The 18132-nt window shown below is 42.6% G+C and overlaps 2 long non-coding RNA genes across 3 annotated transcripts in view; one reads left to right on the plus strand and one right to left on the minus strand.

Annotated features, from left to right (window-relative positions):
- The window catches only part of LOC129145389 (uncharacterized), a 32465-nt gene extending 28609 nt beyond the window's left edge, over positions 1 to 3856 (minus strand). For both annotated transcript variants that reach the window (XR_008550920.1, XR_008550921.1), the window contains exon 1: positions 3543 to 3856. This is a non-coding gene — a long non-coding RNA (uncharacterized LOC129145389). The remainder of the gene's footprint in view (positions 1 to 3542) is intronic.
- LOC119257833 (uncharacterized) lies at positions 2113 to 17012 on the plus strand. The gene is made up of 4 exons (XR_005128165.1): positions 2113 to 2207; positions 3783 to 3862; positions 13934 to 14000; positions 16602 to 17012. It is a non-coding gene; the product is annotated as an uncharacterized LOC119257833 (long non-coding RNA).
- The last annotated feature ends 1120 nt before the right edge of the window (positions 17013 to 18132 follow it).

An 18132-nucleotide genomic window follows, 5' to 3' on the forward strand; every position in this document is an offset into this window, starting at 1 on the left:
AGTGACCAGGAAGATGTCTGGGAACCATATGGGAAGCCACGGAGCAGCTGTGATGGTGAAAAGTTCACCGGTGAAAGTGGTCTCCTGTAGCTTCCTGAACTGGGGGTGGCAGCTGCAAAGGAAGCCTTGAACCCTGCTTTAAGTCCCTGCCATCCATCCAACAATTCAGTGGCCACTTATTTTCCCATCTTAAATCCTATTCTCAAGGAATTACCCACAGTGGTTTCAATTCCCTCACCTATGCAGAGCTTCTGTAGGCTGTGTATTTCCCTGGGATATTCACTGACCACAGCCGTGCAGAGTCACTAGCTCCTAATGACAAAGGAGTCATGAGGATACATATTCTGAGACCCACACTCTCCTCAGTAGTCCAGACCACCTCCTTCTTTATTTTTGAAGGCCCAGATCAAGCTTAACCTCTATTCTCACCCTCTCTGTCCTCTTCCATTCCAAACAGAGGTATGTCCCATATCTCTTTCTATTGACTCACTCTGCCTAATATTGATATTTAATTTTCTCCTCTAACCTTAATGGCATAAAAATAAAAGGAAAAAAAGCTAGCTCAAGAAACAAGCTTTCTACTGTTTCCGCAGCCACCCCTCGTGTGTATTCTGAGTATCTGTTGGAGGCAGTGTGATAACTTGGATGACAGAAGGGAAATCTCTGGTCTTCAATTTAAGCTTATCCTTCCACCCTGAATTCACAACCCATAATACTGGGGCGATGCAAACATTGCTTGGAGATGAGATGTATGTTCTAGTAGAGGAAGAACCCCTATTGCCAAAGAAATGGGGGAGAAAGAGGAAGCAGAAGCTGGCTAGGAATTTGCCCATATGGGAAACCCTGGGTTTTTGTTCTTGCTAACTGCTCACCCACTGCTTTACTTTCCAGGTCTCCTGCCATTTCAGAGCAGGCTTCGTAGTAACTCTCCCCACTCCTCACCCCTAATTTATACACTTGCAGCTGGGTTAGGAGAGCACAGGTATAAGATGTGCATACCTCGAGCTTTCCTCAAAGGCAAAGGTTAACATTGTCCTCAAAGGGTAAAGGAACTTGCCAGTCTGGAAGCTGCTGGAAGAATCTAGCACATACTTGATTTCTTTCTTATCTATCAAGAGTCTAAACAATGGACAAGCTGTGGCTCATTGGAGGGAGAACACCTAGGAAATCAAAACCCAACGGTGAGCATGTGGATGTACAACTAGAAGCAATTCTTTTGGTGGGAAAGTTAGATCTTCCCCTTAAGTTCCACCTTCTGATTTTCCTGCTAGAGCTACACCAAAATTTCAGTACAGGTTCCAGCCTTTCAATTCATGGAATTGTTGTGAGCATTAATCAAGAAGCCACAGTCTGACTGAAAGAAGCAGGGAGTTGAGCAGAATGGAGGTGGGGGAGTTAGTTGGAGGAAAGGGGAGAAGCGAGGGTTATGTGGGGAGAGCAGAAGAAGGCAGAGAGTGAGGTTAAAAGGTGCACCAGGAGGAAGCAGAAGTAATACTTCTGTAATGGAGAGATTTTTGCTCAACTCCTTCAAAGCCTAAACAACCCCCTTATTGTTTAAATCTCCCACTTTGTGCGGACTGATGGTGGCTTCTTTAGAATTGTTGTAGTTTTTGCTGTGTATACTTTGTCTCACCACTAGACTACCAGTTCCTGCAGTCACTTTTCCAGTCATTTCTGTGTGGTCTCCGGGCCAGCAGCAGCAGCAACAGCAGCAGCAACAGCAGCAGCCACCGCCGCCACACTGGGGAGAAATGCAGCCTCTCGTCCCACTCTCACCATGAGAAATGAGACAGCATTCTACCCGATCTCGTGATTCAGAGCACATTCCAGAGGGAGAGGCCCTGCCTCTCAGAGCAAATGGGGTGGGGGCTGTTATAAGGGGTGAGCACTTTGCTATAGGTTCCGTTTCTTGGGAGACTAATGGAGGTTAAGCAGGGGATGAGCTCGAGGTGGGTGACTCAGTATTGTCCCACCACACACCAGGCCGGCCCTGATCAGTGGTTTCAATGCTTGGTGTACGTCAGAGTCACATGCAGAGCTTATTCTACCACAGAATTCCAGAACACCCCCCCTTCCAGAGTTTCTGATTCAGTAGGTCAAGGGTGAGTCTGAGAATCTGCATGCCTACCCACTTCCTAGGTGACACTGGTGGGCCTAGAATTAGAAACACTTTAGAAACAACTCTCCTCAGCAATAAAGATATTCAGGTAAAAGAATCTTCCTTCTACAAGTTATTTGGGATAATTACGGTCTCAAATCCCCTATTGTATTTGCCACCCGAGGCCACAGCACTTTACAATGACTTCCAGAAAGAGGCCCTCATGGGAAAGCCCTGCTTCTCCCAGCTGTGTTGGGTTGAGAGCTAATTAGGAGGGAAGCTAGAATGGTCTCGCTTTCCCAGCCATGTTATCCAGCAAACTCAGAAACAGTAGGTTGGTGAAGAAAATTATACAGATGAGACCTGGAAGCTGCCATTTCATTGGGGGAAGATTTTGCTTTTTCATTACAAGAGAAAGCTAACATTTCCCATCTTTTCCTCCCCACAATGTAGGCAAGCATAAAACCAAAGTCAATTTCTTACAATTTACTAACCTCAGTATCAACCAATTGTATTTTGGGGCATGAGAAACAGCTGTTGTAACATTACAGCTCGAACAGTTTCATCTCAGCTATTTAAAGGGATAAAAGAGCCAATATTTTCATTCCCTTGTGATATTATCAAGACATGATAAACAACCAAGACTACAGTATTAATTACATTAATTTGGAGAGGAGAGAGACCACTTTAATTGCTCCAAGCTGGAGAATAATTTTTTATGGGCAGACAATCATTCCATAAATTCACATTAGAAAGGGTACTTTGTCTTTTTCTATCAGCAGCAAAACTTCTGGAGGAAATCCCCCCACTTTAAGGTGGATTTCAATAGAAAAAAAAAATTGTGCTGTTGCCATAGATCATTCATTAAGCCCTGGCATGTTGAGCTATCTGTATGATAAAAAGAAACATAGGGAAGGTATTGGTCTTAAAATAATTCATAAAACAAAACAGGAAGCAGGATGGGACATAACTAGATCTAAATACTTTTTCATATGTAGATTGAGTACAAAGTGTATCTCCTCCCTCTCAGGGTTAAAAATACCAACTGAATGATGGACAGCAAAATGTTTTGTGAGCTGTAACATCCTATAAGAGCAGAAAAGGAAAGGGAAGTATCATTTGTTGAGTGCCTTCTCCATGAGCTCAATGCTTGACTATGTGCTTATATTTTAATACTCACAAGAAATCTGAGAAAGAGAAATAAAAACAGAGTAGAGATTAATAAATAGCTAATAAAAATGTCATTTTTTTCAAAGGGGAAATTATTCACATAAAATTGTATGGCTCAGGTGAATTAATGTGTTCTATTAGTATCCTCTCTCACCCCACCCCCACACACGATAAAGACTTGTTAACATGACAGGGGGGTCACATTTTTAAATCATCCAAACATGTATTCTAGTTTGTTAATAAAAATATACCATGATCATTATAGTAAGTTTACCTACTAAGGTTCCTAGGATGTCAAACGACCTTTGGTTTTGCTCCGATGGTTGCAATGAAAGGGTAGACTTCAGGGTGGCTCTAGGAAGTAGCTCCAAAGAGTTATGGGATGTACAAGGGTTGCTGTGGCACTGGATTAGTCGTTTGTAATTTGGGACCCAAAGGACTTCATCCAGATTTCCAGATGTATGTGTTCTAGAAGTTCCCTACCAATGCTGCTGACATTCTTATGTTTTGCCAGATTTCCTGCCTTTGTCCCCAGAGTTATTATGGAACAGTTGTGGGGAAGGTCTTCAAGTTCAAATGTTCTGGAAGTGTGAGGTAAGAATAAGACAAACTGAACAGGTGACTAATAATACACTGAGGAAGAGATGATTCCAAGAAGTCAAAAGATCTCTCTAGAATTGTTGACACTCAGTTGCTAGGATTGGAGATTCTGTAGCAATGGGGAGTATGGAAAACTGAATATTGCCAAGTGCTAAGTACAGGATCCCTTTTTATGTAGAAATACTTTCATAACTTAAATGGGCAGTAGGGGATTGAGCAAAATGTGGAGCAATAATATGAACACAAAAAATCATGCAATTAAACTACATATCAACATGGAATTGTGTGGAAAATATAGGAGAGAATTTCAATTTCAGGAGTATTTTTCAGTATGATCTCTTTTATTTTAAAATGTGTAAGTATGTATGGAAAAGTTTGAAACTGTATAGATGGAAATGTTAATATTAGTTATCATTTGATAATGGAATTACAGGTCTTTTTCATCATCTTTTTGTTTATCTACTTTGAATTTTCCACAGTACCATATAACTTGAAAAAATAAAAATTTTCTGTGCAAATATTATTTTTCTTGTCATCAGGATAATAATAAATAACATTTATTAAAAGCTCACTACTGTACATAGCACATTTTTTTTTCTTCACAATGGCCATAAAAAGTTGTTCTTTAGGGCTTCCCTGGTGGCGCAGTGGGTTGAATGCAGTGCTGTGAAGCTGTCCGCTGCCTCCACAGCACGGGTTTGATTCCTGGCCAGCCAGGGAGATTCCCACATGGTGTGGCAGACCTCTCCTGTCGTTCCTACTGCTCCCCTCAGCCGTGTATTTCGGTCGTCTGCCTGTTCTGCAATCTGTGTTATCGCTGGTGAATCCTCTCATCCTCCTGCACCTCTGGCCTATACCCCAGCTCTTGTATAAAAATAAATAAATCTTTAAAAAAAAAAAAAGTTGTTCTTTAGTGGGAGGAGGTATTATCCCAATAAAGTAAGCAAAATTCATGTTAATTGCAGAGTTTCCAGTTAATTGTAGATTATTCTTTCAAATAATCCTCAGACAACTGGAAATACAGTATTCCCTGACTTTTACCTAAAGCCTTTATATGGGGGTAGGTGATAAAATTAGAGAGAGGATGATTTGGGGAAGATACATGAAGGAATGACAATAGATGGAGATACAGGTATATGTTCTTGGATCCAAGTTCCAGGATCCAAGTCAATCTAGCAAAATAAAAAGGGGGGTGGTTTCTAGGTGAAGGCAAATGGAAGATACATGGAAAATACCAAAATTGCTTTCAAAAACAATGCTTTACTTTTAAATTTACAAAGATGGATAAAGTAGGTATACAGATAAAAAGTTAGAGATCCTGTAAACCTGAAAAGCAGTTAGACCCCAGGTTAACAGATCTTCAGGCATGTCCATACCCAAATGATCCCCCCGAAGTGCCATGTGCAATTGTTTGAAGATGGCATTTGTTTTTGGTTCGTTGCTAACCAGTTTTTAAAGTTTAAATTTTCAAAAACCAGAGATCACTACAGAAGACACAATATTCCACCTTCCTTCCTGCTAAGATGATCCAAATTTTGTTTGGATAATTGAACAGTTAACATGCTAGGAAAAGTAGGCTCAACTCTGATGGATTATTCTTTGTCTAAGGCAAAGCAGTGGTTAATTGTATGTGTCCATTTGACTGGGCCATAGGGTGCTCAAATATTTAGTTAAACTGAGTGTGTCTGTGAGGTTGTTTCTAGATAAGATTAATATTGGAATGAGTTGACTTTGTAAAGCAGATGGATCAACTTAAATGCACCTCATCCAATCCACTGACGGTCAGAATAGAATGAAGAGGTGGAGTGAAGGAAAATTCCTTCTCTCTGCCTGACTTTGAGCTGGGATATCTGTCTTCAGAATGAAGGGACAGCCTGCTCTGGTGGAACTTACACCATGGACTTTCCAACTTCGTGGTTGCAGATCTTGGGGCCTCTCAGTCTTCATAATCACATGAAGCAATTCCTTAGAGTAAATCTCTTTACACTAGTGATTGGTAGTCATGTGACCCATATCTGGTCAATGAAATGTTAGAGGAATATCAGATGTGTGTATGAAGGTGTCCTGGACAATTTTCCTCTTTAATAAGAAAGCAAGTGGTGCAAACAGAAGCTACTCTGACTTCTGTTTCTTCTTGATTTTGTGGTTGGGGTTATATATTCGAGGACAAGGTGCCTGGAACTGGGGCAGCTATATTCTAGCACTATTGCAGACATTGTTGATATATTAAAGATGGCAAAACAGGAAGCAAGGCGAGGAAACCTAGGATTGTTATTGAATTTCTGGCCTCCTTCACCCACCAAAGCCAATGTCTAGACCATGTTAATTGAGAAGCTAGTGGTAAAGACTTCTCATGGAAGTCACTTTGAATGTGCTATTACTTGCATCAGAAGATAGCCAGAGGAAAAAAATATTCTGTGCTCTTACATTTTGTTAAGTAATCTGTTTTTTAAAGTTTGTTCGTCAGAGCCATTTCATCCAAAACTATAATTTTTAAAAAATGATATCGTTTATTGTTTGCTGGTAGGACACTGAAAGCAGTCCCTATAGGTGGATAAGAAATATATGGAAATGTGGTAATACATTGGTATCTACATGTGGTTGGCAGATACCTTCCTGTAATTGGAAGAGGAGAAGGGAGGGGATAGAAGGAAGACACCCCCTTCTCTGTTGACCACAGGTGATATGAGCACTGCTGAGCTGATCTCAGATGTTTGAGTTATTTAAGGAAAACATCGCTCCAGCTTCTAAAGGGTAAAGTGGGTTTTCTTTGGCAGTATAGTCTTATAGTAAATTTCATCTTTTTTTGTCTCCAACAAAAGAAACCTTTATTTTAAGAGGAAATAGTTTATTGATGACAGTGGCCACGAAACCAGAGGCGACATGCATGCACACGCGGCCTCGGGTCTTGACAGTTTGCCTCAGGAGACCTGGGGCGGAGCCAAGAAGATGGCCGGGGTGCAGAGTTGATGTTGGTTGTTTGGCCGTGGGGTGCTCATTCCGGGACAGTCAGTGACCTCTCCCTAGAGCCAAATAAATTACAGATTTGGGTGAAGGATTTAGTCTTGAAAATGAGCCCTAGCCAGCAGTAAGCCTATTGAGAATAAGGCAAATGAGCTTACAGAAATTATACAGCAATTCAAAATGTGTGTTTCCTCTTGCTGATTATGAACAGCACTGAAAAATGAATGAAAATCAACTTACTGTAAAGAAAATTCCCATCCAAAGATTTTTTTTAAAGATTTATTTGTGCATACAAGAACTGGGGTACAGGCCAGAGGTGTGGGGGGTGAGAGGATTCACCAGAGACAGAGTGGGGAGCAGAACAGGTGGATTGACTGAAATACACTGCTGAGGGGAGCAGTGGCTGAGACAGGAGAGGTCGGCTGTGCCATATGGGTTGCTCCCTGGCCTGCCAGGGATCAAACTTGTGCTGCAGTGGCTGGCTACAGCCTGACAGTACTGCATTTTTAACCCCTGCACCGCCAGGGAAGCCCACCAAGTACTATTAACAAATACCACATTGAAAATGACCACAGGAGACTATGGGTGCCTTGGTGGGTGTGGTGTGGTGACATGCATCTGAAGAGGTGATCCTATACCTCTGAAACATGTGCAATTTTGTAAACCTGTGTTATCTTGATTAAAAAAAATAAAGAAAATGCCCATATGATTTCTTCGTACTTAGCTCTTAATATAATAGATATTACTAAAATGTGCTTTGAAGTCATTTTCTTCTACATATTAAATTTGTTCCATTTTGATTGATCAAGTGGCAATGTTTTCTAAAAATAAAACTTTCACATTCTTAAAACAAAAAGAAGATAAACTAGTTATTTTTCTTTTCCCCATCCCCGCCTTTTTAATAATAAAAACCCACTATTTTGGCTACCAAAAAGTGGGTGTGGTCTTGGGTTAATGTGATAAACTTATTGACTTTGTGCAAAGTTAACTTGTTCAAAGCAATTTTCACAACTGACAAAGCTGTAGAAAAGTGGTACTGGCCTTGGCAAATGTGAGGAAAACTAGTTAAAAATGTTATGGTCAGAATGAACATTATTGTAGACCAATGTATGTATATGGATTGGTCTGCGTTCTTTCAAAGATGATCTGTCAGACTGATTCATTTTCAGGTGGTATTTATTTCTCATCCTTTATTTTCACATTTTTCTTCTCTTTTCCCAAACCTCTTAGTAAATTTACATTACACTAAATTAGGGATTCAGTCTCCCCTTCATTCAGTCAACATAAATTTAATGAGCACTTAGTATACCAGGCACTTTGCTAGGTACCCCAGAAACAGTTTTCACCTGCTTTGTTTTCAGGATCATCTTTGTCCTCAGGAAGTTTAAGACCCTTCTGAGATTTCTAGATAAATCAACAATTGAGTTAAGAAGACAGAAGCATTATACAGGGTATGGATGTGATATAGGAAAAAGTCATAGAAAGTGGTTAACTTCACACAGAGGTGATTCAATAAGGGATGCTTTCTTCAGTACAGATTCCTTCTACAGCATTAATCAACATTGCTGAAGTGATCCCTTTTGGGTCAAATTTCAATAATCCAGTTTGTCTTAATGGAGGACTTCCCTTCGACAATATTTCTATTTTATTTTAATTAGCTTTGCTTGAGAATATGGGTTTATTCATTTAGCCATTCACTCAACAAAATATTTATTGCATGTTATGATGTACGGAGCAGGTAGAAGAATCCTGGTTTCCAATGTGAATAGAGGCAAGAGGAGATAAGGTTTGCTTGAAGAGGCAGAGGGGGAATAATTAGGGAACTAGGTCAATTCCATGTTGATGGCTAGGAGAATATTTAAGAATCTGGGTCCCATAAACCTGAAAATCAATTTCCCACCTTACAGGAAGAGATCAAGTGGTACAAGCCACTTTCTTTTCACTGAAGGGAAGGATTTCAGTGCTACAATAAAATCAGCAACCAAGCTTCCTCATGGAAACATCACCACCAAGCTAGTATTAATGATCTGATTTATGACCATCCTTTTGCAAGCACACACACACGCACACACACACAAATACACATATGCTATACACAGATGTGCATATAATACATACAGTATGTTTATAGCTTTCTGAAAACTGATTTATGGTTTGGACTGAACCTGTTAGGGGGACAAAACAACAGAAAGCACTAGCACTGATAACTTGCATGCATTTTAAAAAGACTTCTTCTTCTGGCAATCTCAAGGGTGTTACCCCAAGTTTCACCCTAAGAAAGCCTAGTGTTGAAAACAAGTCTGAAAGGCAAAGAGACTCAGAGACCAAAGCCGTGTATATAGTGGGAGTGGTAAAAAGCCCCAGAAGCTGTCAGAATGTGACAAGAGGGCATTTATTTTAAGGATGTGGAGAGAAAAGAAAGTTGAATTTGATTGGATTCTCCCCTGGGGGTGATGGGACAGGGGTTAAGAGGTGCACTGTGATTGTGTAGGGAAATAATTTTTAAAGAACACCCAAGTGGAGAACAAGGAGATATAATTTTTCTCCACACACCAATGTACAATAAGAACGTATATTTAGTAACATTCGCCTCCCTGTACCTTAAACAGCTGTTGGGCTCCAGCAAACACTCCTTCCAGGGAGGAAGGGGCAGGGTGCTGAGAGAAATCTCTGAAGCTGCCAGGGAGAAAGAGCTGGGGCCAGCATTCCAGAACTGACCCCACCCCCACCCCGCAACAGGGGTCAAACACAGCCAGGGTTTAGGGAGGAAGGGCAGATAAATGGCTCCAAGGGAAGACCCCCTGGAGAGTCCTTTTTAATTCAGGCCAAAGAGCAAATGTGCTGTAATTTGGCAGTCACTTTACAGGACCCCAGTGGAGCTAAAGTTCACCCCTCTAACAATACCTTCTTAAAAACAGGAAAGATACTCACAAAACTGTTCCTCTGCTCTGCTGAATCTATAACTCACCAGGCAGGGTTTTAACTATCAGGGAAGTGTTTTAGAGGCCCTGGAGGGGAGGCCTGTGGGAGTGGAAGACAGGGCAGATCCAGTGTAGTCCAGGCTGGGGAGTGATAGAGAGGACATCTGGAATCCTTGGTTTATAGGCAGCTTTGGAAGAATTTTTGCAGGAGACTTGGGGACACAGGTGGCAGTGAGGAATGGTTAGGGTGGAGAACATCATCTGTAAATGTAATATATGATCCTGCCAAGGACATTCTTGGTTCTCTTTCTCTCTCTCTTCCCTTTTCCTTGCTGTATACTGTTCTGGAGCTACTCAGAATGTGGTCCTCTGCTGGTATCACCACCATCACTTGAGAGCTTGCTAGAAATACAAATTCTTGGATCCCTCCCCATATCTGGTGGGGTAGGCAAACTTTAAGACTAGGCATAAGCGATAGACCATCTCTTCCTAGAGGAGGTCCCCAGAAGTCTTGGCTATGGTCTTGGATGTATTCTTTCATTCACTTGCTTTGCTCTGAGTTACAGATCAGTTCACCAGCTGCCATATTGTAAGCATGTTATAGGACAGGGAGAGGGGCAGCCCAAAACCCCGCAAACCTGCCTGTTCTAAATGGGTTCTGCCATCCGCCGCATCAACACAAAACATATGAGACTTTAATGGGAAGGAACTTTAATAAAACTAGGAAACAATACGGGTAAGGCAAAGAGTCTAGTTTCTAAATGAAGCACCCAAAGTTACCCGTCCCCTCGTGGGTAAAAGTCCATCCATATGGGATCGGCCCAGAACAAGGCCCCAAAGCCTGCCACAAGTCTAAAGCATCTTCCAGTGGGGACCCACAGAAAAGGGTCAGAAACAACCAGACAAGCCCGGAAGGAAAAGAGCAAAATCAACATCAAGATAAAAGCTGCCATTGTCACCTCCCCACGGGTCTCACCCACATCTGTGTCACCCAGTCCACGACCAAAAGACAAGCGCAGTTTCTTCATGTGTCTCTAGGCTCCATGCGCCTCCTCCAGGTCTCCTGGCTCCATCCTGCTTCCTTCCTCAGTCTCTTCTGTAGCTTTTCCTCTCCCTGCTCAGCTCCACCCTCCCTTGGGAGGGGCAGGGAACCTCCCCCTTTCCTGGGGACCACCCTGTTACAATCAGGCTTTTGGGGAGGCCCACATGGCAATGAACTGTTGTCTCAGGTCAACAGCCAGCGAAGACTTAAGGTTCTCCAACAGCCATTTGAGAGAACAAGGAATTGGTTCTTCCTCAGCCAGACTTTGAGGTGATGGCAGCCCATGCCATCTTGAATGGAGTCATGTGGGTGGGTCTCAGGCAGAAAATCCAACTAAACTGGGCCTGATCACCGAGTCACAGAAACTGGAGGATAACGAATGTTGAGTTCATTTTGCTCAACTCATTTTAAGTTCATTTGTTATACAGCAGTAGACATTTCTACAATACCTGAATCATAAACCCTGCAGGGGAGGCCTGGAATGTGTACATCAACATGTCCCCCAGTTGATTTTCACGCGTGGTAGCTTGAAAAGTGTGGCTATGATTAAGTTGAGGGAAGGGACTATGGAGCCAGGCTGCCTGGGTTCAAATTCTAGCTTTTTTGACTGTTTCCCAGCTGTAAGAGCTTGAAAGGGCTACTTAAGTTTTCTGTGCTTTCATTTTTTTCTGTAAAATGTTGCTAACAATATATACCTTTAGGTAATGTAAAGAGGATTAGTTGAGTTAATATATCTGAAGCACTTAACATGTTGCCTGGCAACAGTGAGTATAATAAATTTAGTGGTGATTTATTCATTCAACAAACATTTCTAAGGCTCCTACTGAGAATCAGACATTGTGCTGCATGCTGGAGCTGCAGAGGTGAAAGATGGAGTCTGCTTCTCCTGGGACTATGTTCTTAGGGGATATGAGCATGTGAAAGAATAAACACAATCAAAGATGCTACATTGGCTGTCTGGAGCCCAGGAGGTATCAACTGTATTGTGGATGAAGCATCGATAAATGGGGTTGTTGAGGATTGGAAAGACATAGAGGGTGTGGGTTTGGTCCCCACAACATCTTACCTCCAAAGCTTTTTGCTGAGTCTCCAGGGCTGCTTTTTTATACAAAACACTGACAAACCTACCATTACAATAAGACTTTTTAGATAGGGGGTGCTTGAACTCAGGGCCTGGATGTCTTAATCACAAGGCTCTGGCAACTTGGTCCTATTTTCTGCTCCTGCCTGTGAAATCAGGCAGCCTATTTCACTGGCCCTCAGTGTTCATGTGTTTTCTTCCTTTGACCTGAAATCTTTCTGCCTCCCGTCTACTCCTTGGAAGGCTGGCTTCTTCTTGACCTACACATGTCTGCTGAAATACCTCTTCCAGGAAGTCTTCCTGATTACTCTAGTTCAACACTGCCTCCAAGTTAGGGCAATTTTTATTTCCTAACCAGCACTAAAACTTGGCATTTAGTTCATTTATTTATCTGCTCACCATCATCTCCCCAAGTAGACCATACATACTCCAAGGGCTAGCACCTGATCTGTTTTACTCATTTGGGGCATGCCCAGGGCCTGGTGTACTCCCTGGGACATAGTAGGCATTCAGTAAATATTTGTTATTGAAAGGATAAATGAATGAATGAGCATGTCCTTTCACAGCCACTGTAACACTTGAGCATGATTTGCTGAAATGTCAATCTACATCATGAAGGACATTAATTCAAATCCTGGAAGGCAAAACTGCTGAAAAAAACAGAATGTGAAACCAAGTCGCTTTAACTCACAGGGGCTGCTGGAGAGCTGGGAAAGGATGGGAGAGTGGGAGTTCATTAGATTGTTTAACACGTACTAAATACCTCCTCCTCGTGCTGGGCTCGAATTAAGTGTTTTATATGCATTATTTTATAGACATCTAAAGCAGTATCATTCTGGGGGGAGCATGGGGAAACTGAGGCTTAGAACCCTTAATTAACTTGCCTAAAGTCACAGCCAGAATAGTGCAGAACCAAGACTGAACCCAGGTGGTCAGATTCCAGTTCTTGAGTTTAACTCCTACCCTGCCTCCCACAGAATGCAGCTAGTTGAGTAAATATTCAGCAGGAATAGAAGTGTACGTAGCCCAACGACTACACGACACAAACACCAGCCCAAATGGAGAAATATTAAAATGTCTTCCCCAGGTTCCCGCCGGGAGACAATAACCCTGAACTGGGGGCTAAAGCCCAGGGGTAGATCCTTCATGGCACCCACCCCCACCCAGGGGTCCCATGTCGTTGGAAGAAAGATGGTCGGCAGTGCAGGAGCGAGTCCAAACTCCCCCAACTGATTGGAATGCTTTTGCCCTCAAAGACAGGTTTGGTGGTCTCTTTCTAAGCCCCCAAAGGATTAGCATTCTCCTTGTCAAGGCAGCATGTAATTTACAGCAATTGGCAGTTCCTGTTGCAAGGAATTCCATGATCAAACGAGCCGAGAGGGTTGGCAGGTCAGCTCTCAGCTTAGATGGAGAATTAAGTGAGGAGGGGGTGATAAGGGGTGCGAGGGGCGGGGAACTTTCACAAAGCAAAGGGGCCTGTCTGCCCGGTGCCTGGAGCAGTCTTGAGAGGAGGTTCCCACAAGACAAGTCTTCACAGGCCTATGAGAACAAGAAACACCAGGTTTATCCAGTCTTAGATAGAACTGAAGCCTGCATTTTCCCAGTGTGATGAGGAATTATTGAGCCAGCAGCGAGGATAGGCAAACACAGGCTAAAATCCCTGGTGGGGAAGAACAATTAGGGAAATGGTGACTTATGCTTCTGTGGACAATTCCCTCCTCAAGGTTTATTTAAAGCCAGAATGTAGGTTTTAAGTCTACTTTTGCTTTTTTTGGCATTTAAATATTCAGAAATTCAGAGAGACACAACCCATGCTGAACTTTATGTAGAATATATTAAATATTAGATGTGAGTCTTCTTCATCTCTTCTTCCTTATGGTCCCTCAGCTGACTGCACTTTCACGACGTGACTGGCCTCTGGGAAATGAAGAGCATGGGGCCTGAGGAGGCAGAAGTTGCATTGTAATTACCAGGAGAAAGATCTACTGGGGTGGACCTAACGTTAAGTTAAGTATAGTTTATCGCTTGAGGAATGGCTTTGTTTTTTTTGATTGCAGGTTTTGAGAGCAGTGGCTGATTCAGGCCAGCGAGAGTCCCCCACCTTGCAGACTTTTGTGGATTTAGGTATGTGTGCATTTTTATCTTTTTAGAAATGTCCCCCAAAACTGATTTGGGAACTTCTTAAGACCTCAAGAATCCGGGATGTCTAGCAATAAAGGAAGTTTGACCAAGGAAACAACCTTGAAGCATCTAGGGATCATTCTGATGATGAGTCTAAGGTTCGTCTCATCACCCTGCTAATGACAAGTTACCTCTCCTAGTGTACACAGATGACCAACTTTCAGTGATTTTTAACAATCATGAGCTGCATTTAAATTACTGGAATAGGAATGAACATGATTTAACCTCCTCAAGCAAGTTGGCACATTCCTTAAGATCCTCTAGGGTCTCATGGTTATCATTGCAAGCTTCCATAATTATTGCACCATAGTAATAGAATGAGAAAAAATTTTTTCAGTGGATCAAATATTGAGTATCAGAAATTTAAAGAAAAGAAATGCAAAAGCAAGGGAGTCTGGACAGACTATTGCATAATAAGTGTTAGAATTTAATGGAAAAAATTGGCTCCAATTGTGGTGACTTCCTGATTTCATCACCTTCAATCCTTGATGTTTTTATTTCTCCTTCTCTCTCAGTTACTTGTCTGTAAATGGATCTCCAAATGTTACTAGGGACCCACACAAACCTAGCCACTTCCTCCTCTCGTAAATTATAACACAGAACCAATTCTATTCTATTATTTCTTTCTGTTTCCTTTTTTCCTCCTGGAGTGGAGTCCCTAAAGAGCAGGGCTTGTGGCACATGCATTGTTTAAAGGAATTTAAAATCTTTGGAGAAAACAGAAGCAACCAGAAAAAGGAAGCAGGGCAGAACGTCTGAGTCTTCCACCAGGGGTCAGTGCACTTTTATAAGACTCAGAATGACATCCAGGCTTGGATAAGGGCAACTTCTTGGGCACCATGTGTTTTTAAGAGAACACTCACCAACAAGAAGATGCCCTGTCAGTGCCTCGTTCTTAAACACACATGAAAGACACATATTAAATATAAATATATGTGAGCTGGTCTATGTCAAGCACCAGAGTAAATGTCAGAGAGAAAATATCATTATATCAAGCACCAGAGTTAACATCATAGGAAGAATTCGCAACTTAATGTGTGATTTTCCTAAATACAAAGGCAAGGGATCCCGCTTAATTAGCAATTACAGTGTAATTGTCCAGTGACTAGGGCTTATTGGCTTGAGTCTGATTATCATAGCTTCTGTATCATGAAAATAGGGCTTGAAGTTTCCCTTCTCTTCCTGGCTTGTGATCCTGGCTTCTAATGGCTGTTATTATAAAGAATGAAGACTTTAAAATATTAAGTACTAGAGATAAAAACGTGACTCCCAGCTCCTACTCTGGCCCTGTTATCAGCTCGAAGTTGCTGTTAAAATGGAAGCCAGAGGAACCTCCCTGGTGGCTCAAGGGGTTAAGTGGAGTACCGTGAAGCTATCTGTAGCCACTGAAGCACAAGTTTGATCTCCAGCCAAGGAGCTGACCCATGTGGCGCAGCAGACCTCTCCTGTCGTGCCCGCTGCTCCCCTCAGCAGTGTATTTCAGTCAATCTGCCTGTTCTGCTCCCCACTCTGTCTCTGGTGAATCCTCTCACCCCTGACACCCTCTGGCCTGTACCCCAGTTCTGGTACCCACAAATAAATCTTTTTTTTTTTTTTTAAAAAAAAAAAAAAAAGCCAGACCCTAGAACTCCATTGCTTAAACCCTCCAAGGCCCAGCTACCCCGATTGGTAATAAAATTCTGACACGTCACCCAACTGCAGTTAACAAGGACTGTTAAAATCTCTGCAGGTTCTATCACCTCCTATCCCTCTTCCTGGAGCTTAACATACTCCAGCCAGAGTGGCCTTTCTGTGCATGTCCTGACTCATTGGTTCTCGAAGTATGGTCCCTGAACCTGCAGCAGGAGCAGTGCCTCGAAATTCTTAGCTTCCACCCTGGATCTACTGAATCAGAAACTCTGGAGTTGTCCCCAGCGATCTATGTTTTAAACAATGCCTCAAGTGGTTCCGATGACGATGAAATTTCATAGCCACAGGCCTAATTCTTCAAGCTCACTTCTGCATCAGGACCTTTGAACTGGCCAGGTGCTTTGCTGAGTTTCTCTTCCCAAGGTTCTGTTGTAATTAATCAGACATTAGCCGGGAAGTTAGCACCTCAAAGAGACCTTCACTGACCATCCAATTAAAGTGAGCCTTCCTAGGCGTCCCTGGTGGCACAGGGGTTAAGTTGCAGCACTATGAAGCTATTGCCAGCCAATGCAGCACGAGTTCAATCCCTGGCCAGGGAGCTGACCCACATGGCACAGCAGACTTCTCCTGTCTCGCCCGCTGCTCCTCTCAGCAGTGTATTTCATTTGATCTGCCTGTTCTGTTCCCCACTCTGTCTCTGGTGAATCCCTTCATCTCCCTGCACCTCTGGCCTACACCCCAGCTTTTGCATGCATAAATTTAAAAAAATCTTAAAAAATAAATAAAAAATAAAGTGAGACTTTCTGCTCTTCCTCATCCTGATATATGCCATTATTCATAATTCTCCATAAAACTGTATGAAATGATCTTGCTTATTTACTTATGTGTTGTTTTACTATCTGTTTCCCTCATTAGGATGAGAGCCGGTGCCTTATTTATCTTTATACCGTGGATCTGAGTGCCAAGAAGAGTGCCTGCACATACCAAGTTCTTAGTGAAAGCTTGTGAAATTAATGTTGATGGCGTTTTTTGGATCAGCGTGCCTTTCAGAAGGGAGATAAATTAGATTCTCTAAAGGAAGCTGCAGTGTTGTGGCCGAGTCCTGGCATGAAGTCAGGAGAACAAGGTCAAATTCTAAATTTTCCACTTGAAAATCAACTGACCTTGGGCAAATCATTTAACTAGATTATTGAGTCTCAACTGGGGGTGATTTTTGTTTCCTTGAGGCATTTAGTAATGTCTGGCAAGATTTTTGGCATCCCAACTGGGGGTGAAGGTAGAAGTGAGGAGTGCTGTTGATACAAGTGGGCCAGGGATATGGCAAGACACCCCAGGGTGCACCACCAGGCCCCTGCAACAAAGAATTACACAGAGAAAAGGTCAAGTGGGCCTAGACCTAGAAACCCTGTACACAAGACTTACTTTATCATTTGTTAAATAGGGATATGACTCTTTTCCTAATCCACATGGTTCTAGTGACACAAGCAAAATTGTTCTCATGAAGTGTTTTTTGTGAATGGTCAAGAATTATAGATGCCTCAGTGACTGGCATCTTACCTGACACAGAGTGGCTACTCTCTCTCTCTCTCTCTCTCTCTCTCTCTCTCTCTCTCTCTCTATATATATATATATATATATATATATATATCCTGGGGTGTAGGCCAGAAGTGCAGGGGGATGAGGGGATTCACCAGAAACATAGTGGGGAACAGAACAGGCAGATCTACTGAAATATATATATATATATATATATATATATATATGTACACATATATATATGATTTATTTATTTATGCATACAAGAACTGGGGTACAGGTCAGAGGTGTGGGGTGTGAGAGGATTCACCAGATACAGAGTGGGGAACAGAACAGGCAGATCTACTGAAATACACTGCTGAGGGGAGCAGTGGGCAAGTCAGGAGAGGTCTGCTGTGCCATGTGGGTAGCTCCCTGGCTGGGATTGAACTCGTGCTGCAGTAGCTGCGATAGCTTCATAGTGCTGTGATTTAACCCCTTGCGCTACCAGGGAGGCCCTCCAATATATATTTGTTTAAGGAGTGTATGAGAACTAGGTCGGGAGCCCCTCCCCAGGTTTGCGTCTCTGCTTCCTCCCTTAAGACAGGGATAAGGATGGTGCTTGGACCTTGGAGGCTGACAAGTACAAAGCACCTGGCCCTGGCTTTGATCCTCACAGGGTCCAATCTCTCTCATGTTGTCCTTGCTCATCTTTCCTGCCTGGCTCTGCCCGGGCCTGACAGTCTCCAGTTTTCTTGCGCTTCTCCAAGGAGTTCCATTTCCTTTCTCCTAAGTGGCTCCCAGACTCTAACCCTGGAGAATTAAGAACCCAGGGTTGTTTCCTCTGGAAAGGTGTCAGCCAGCTCTACTCTATGTTTTGGGGATGAAGACCTCAAGGTCTGGCAGGCAAAGGGAATTTCTGGAGGTTACC

This window comes from Talpa occidentalis, unplaced genomic scaffold, assembly GCF_014898055.3.
Source record: "Talpa occidentalis isolate TD23 unplaced genomic scaffold, MPIMG_talOcc4v2.1, whole genome shotgun sequence".
NCBI classification, from domain to species: Eukaryota; Metazoa; Chordata; class Mammalia; order Eulipotyphla; family Talpidae; genus Talpa; species Talpa occidentalis.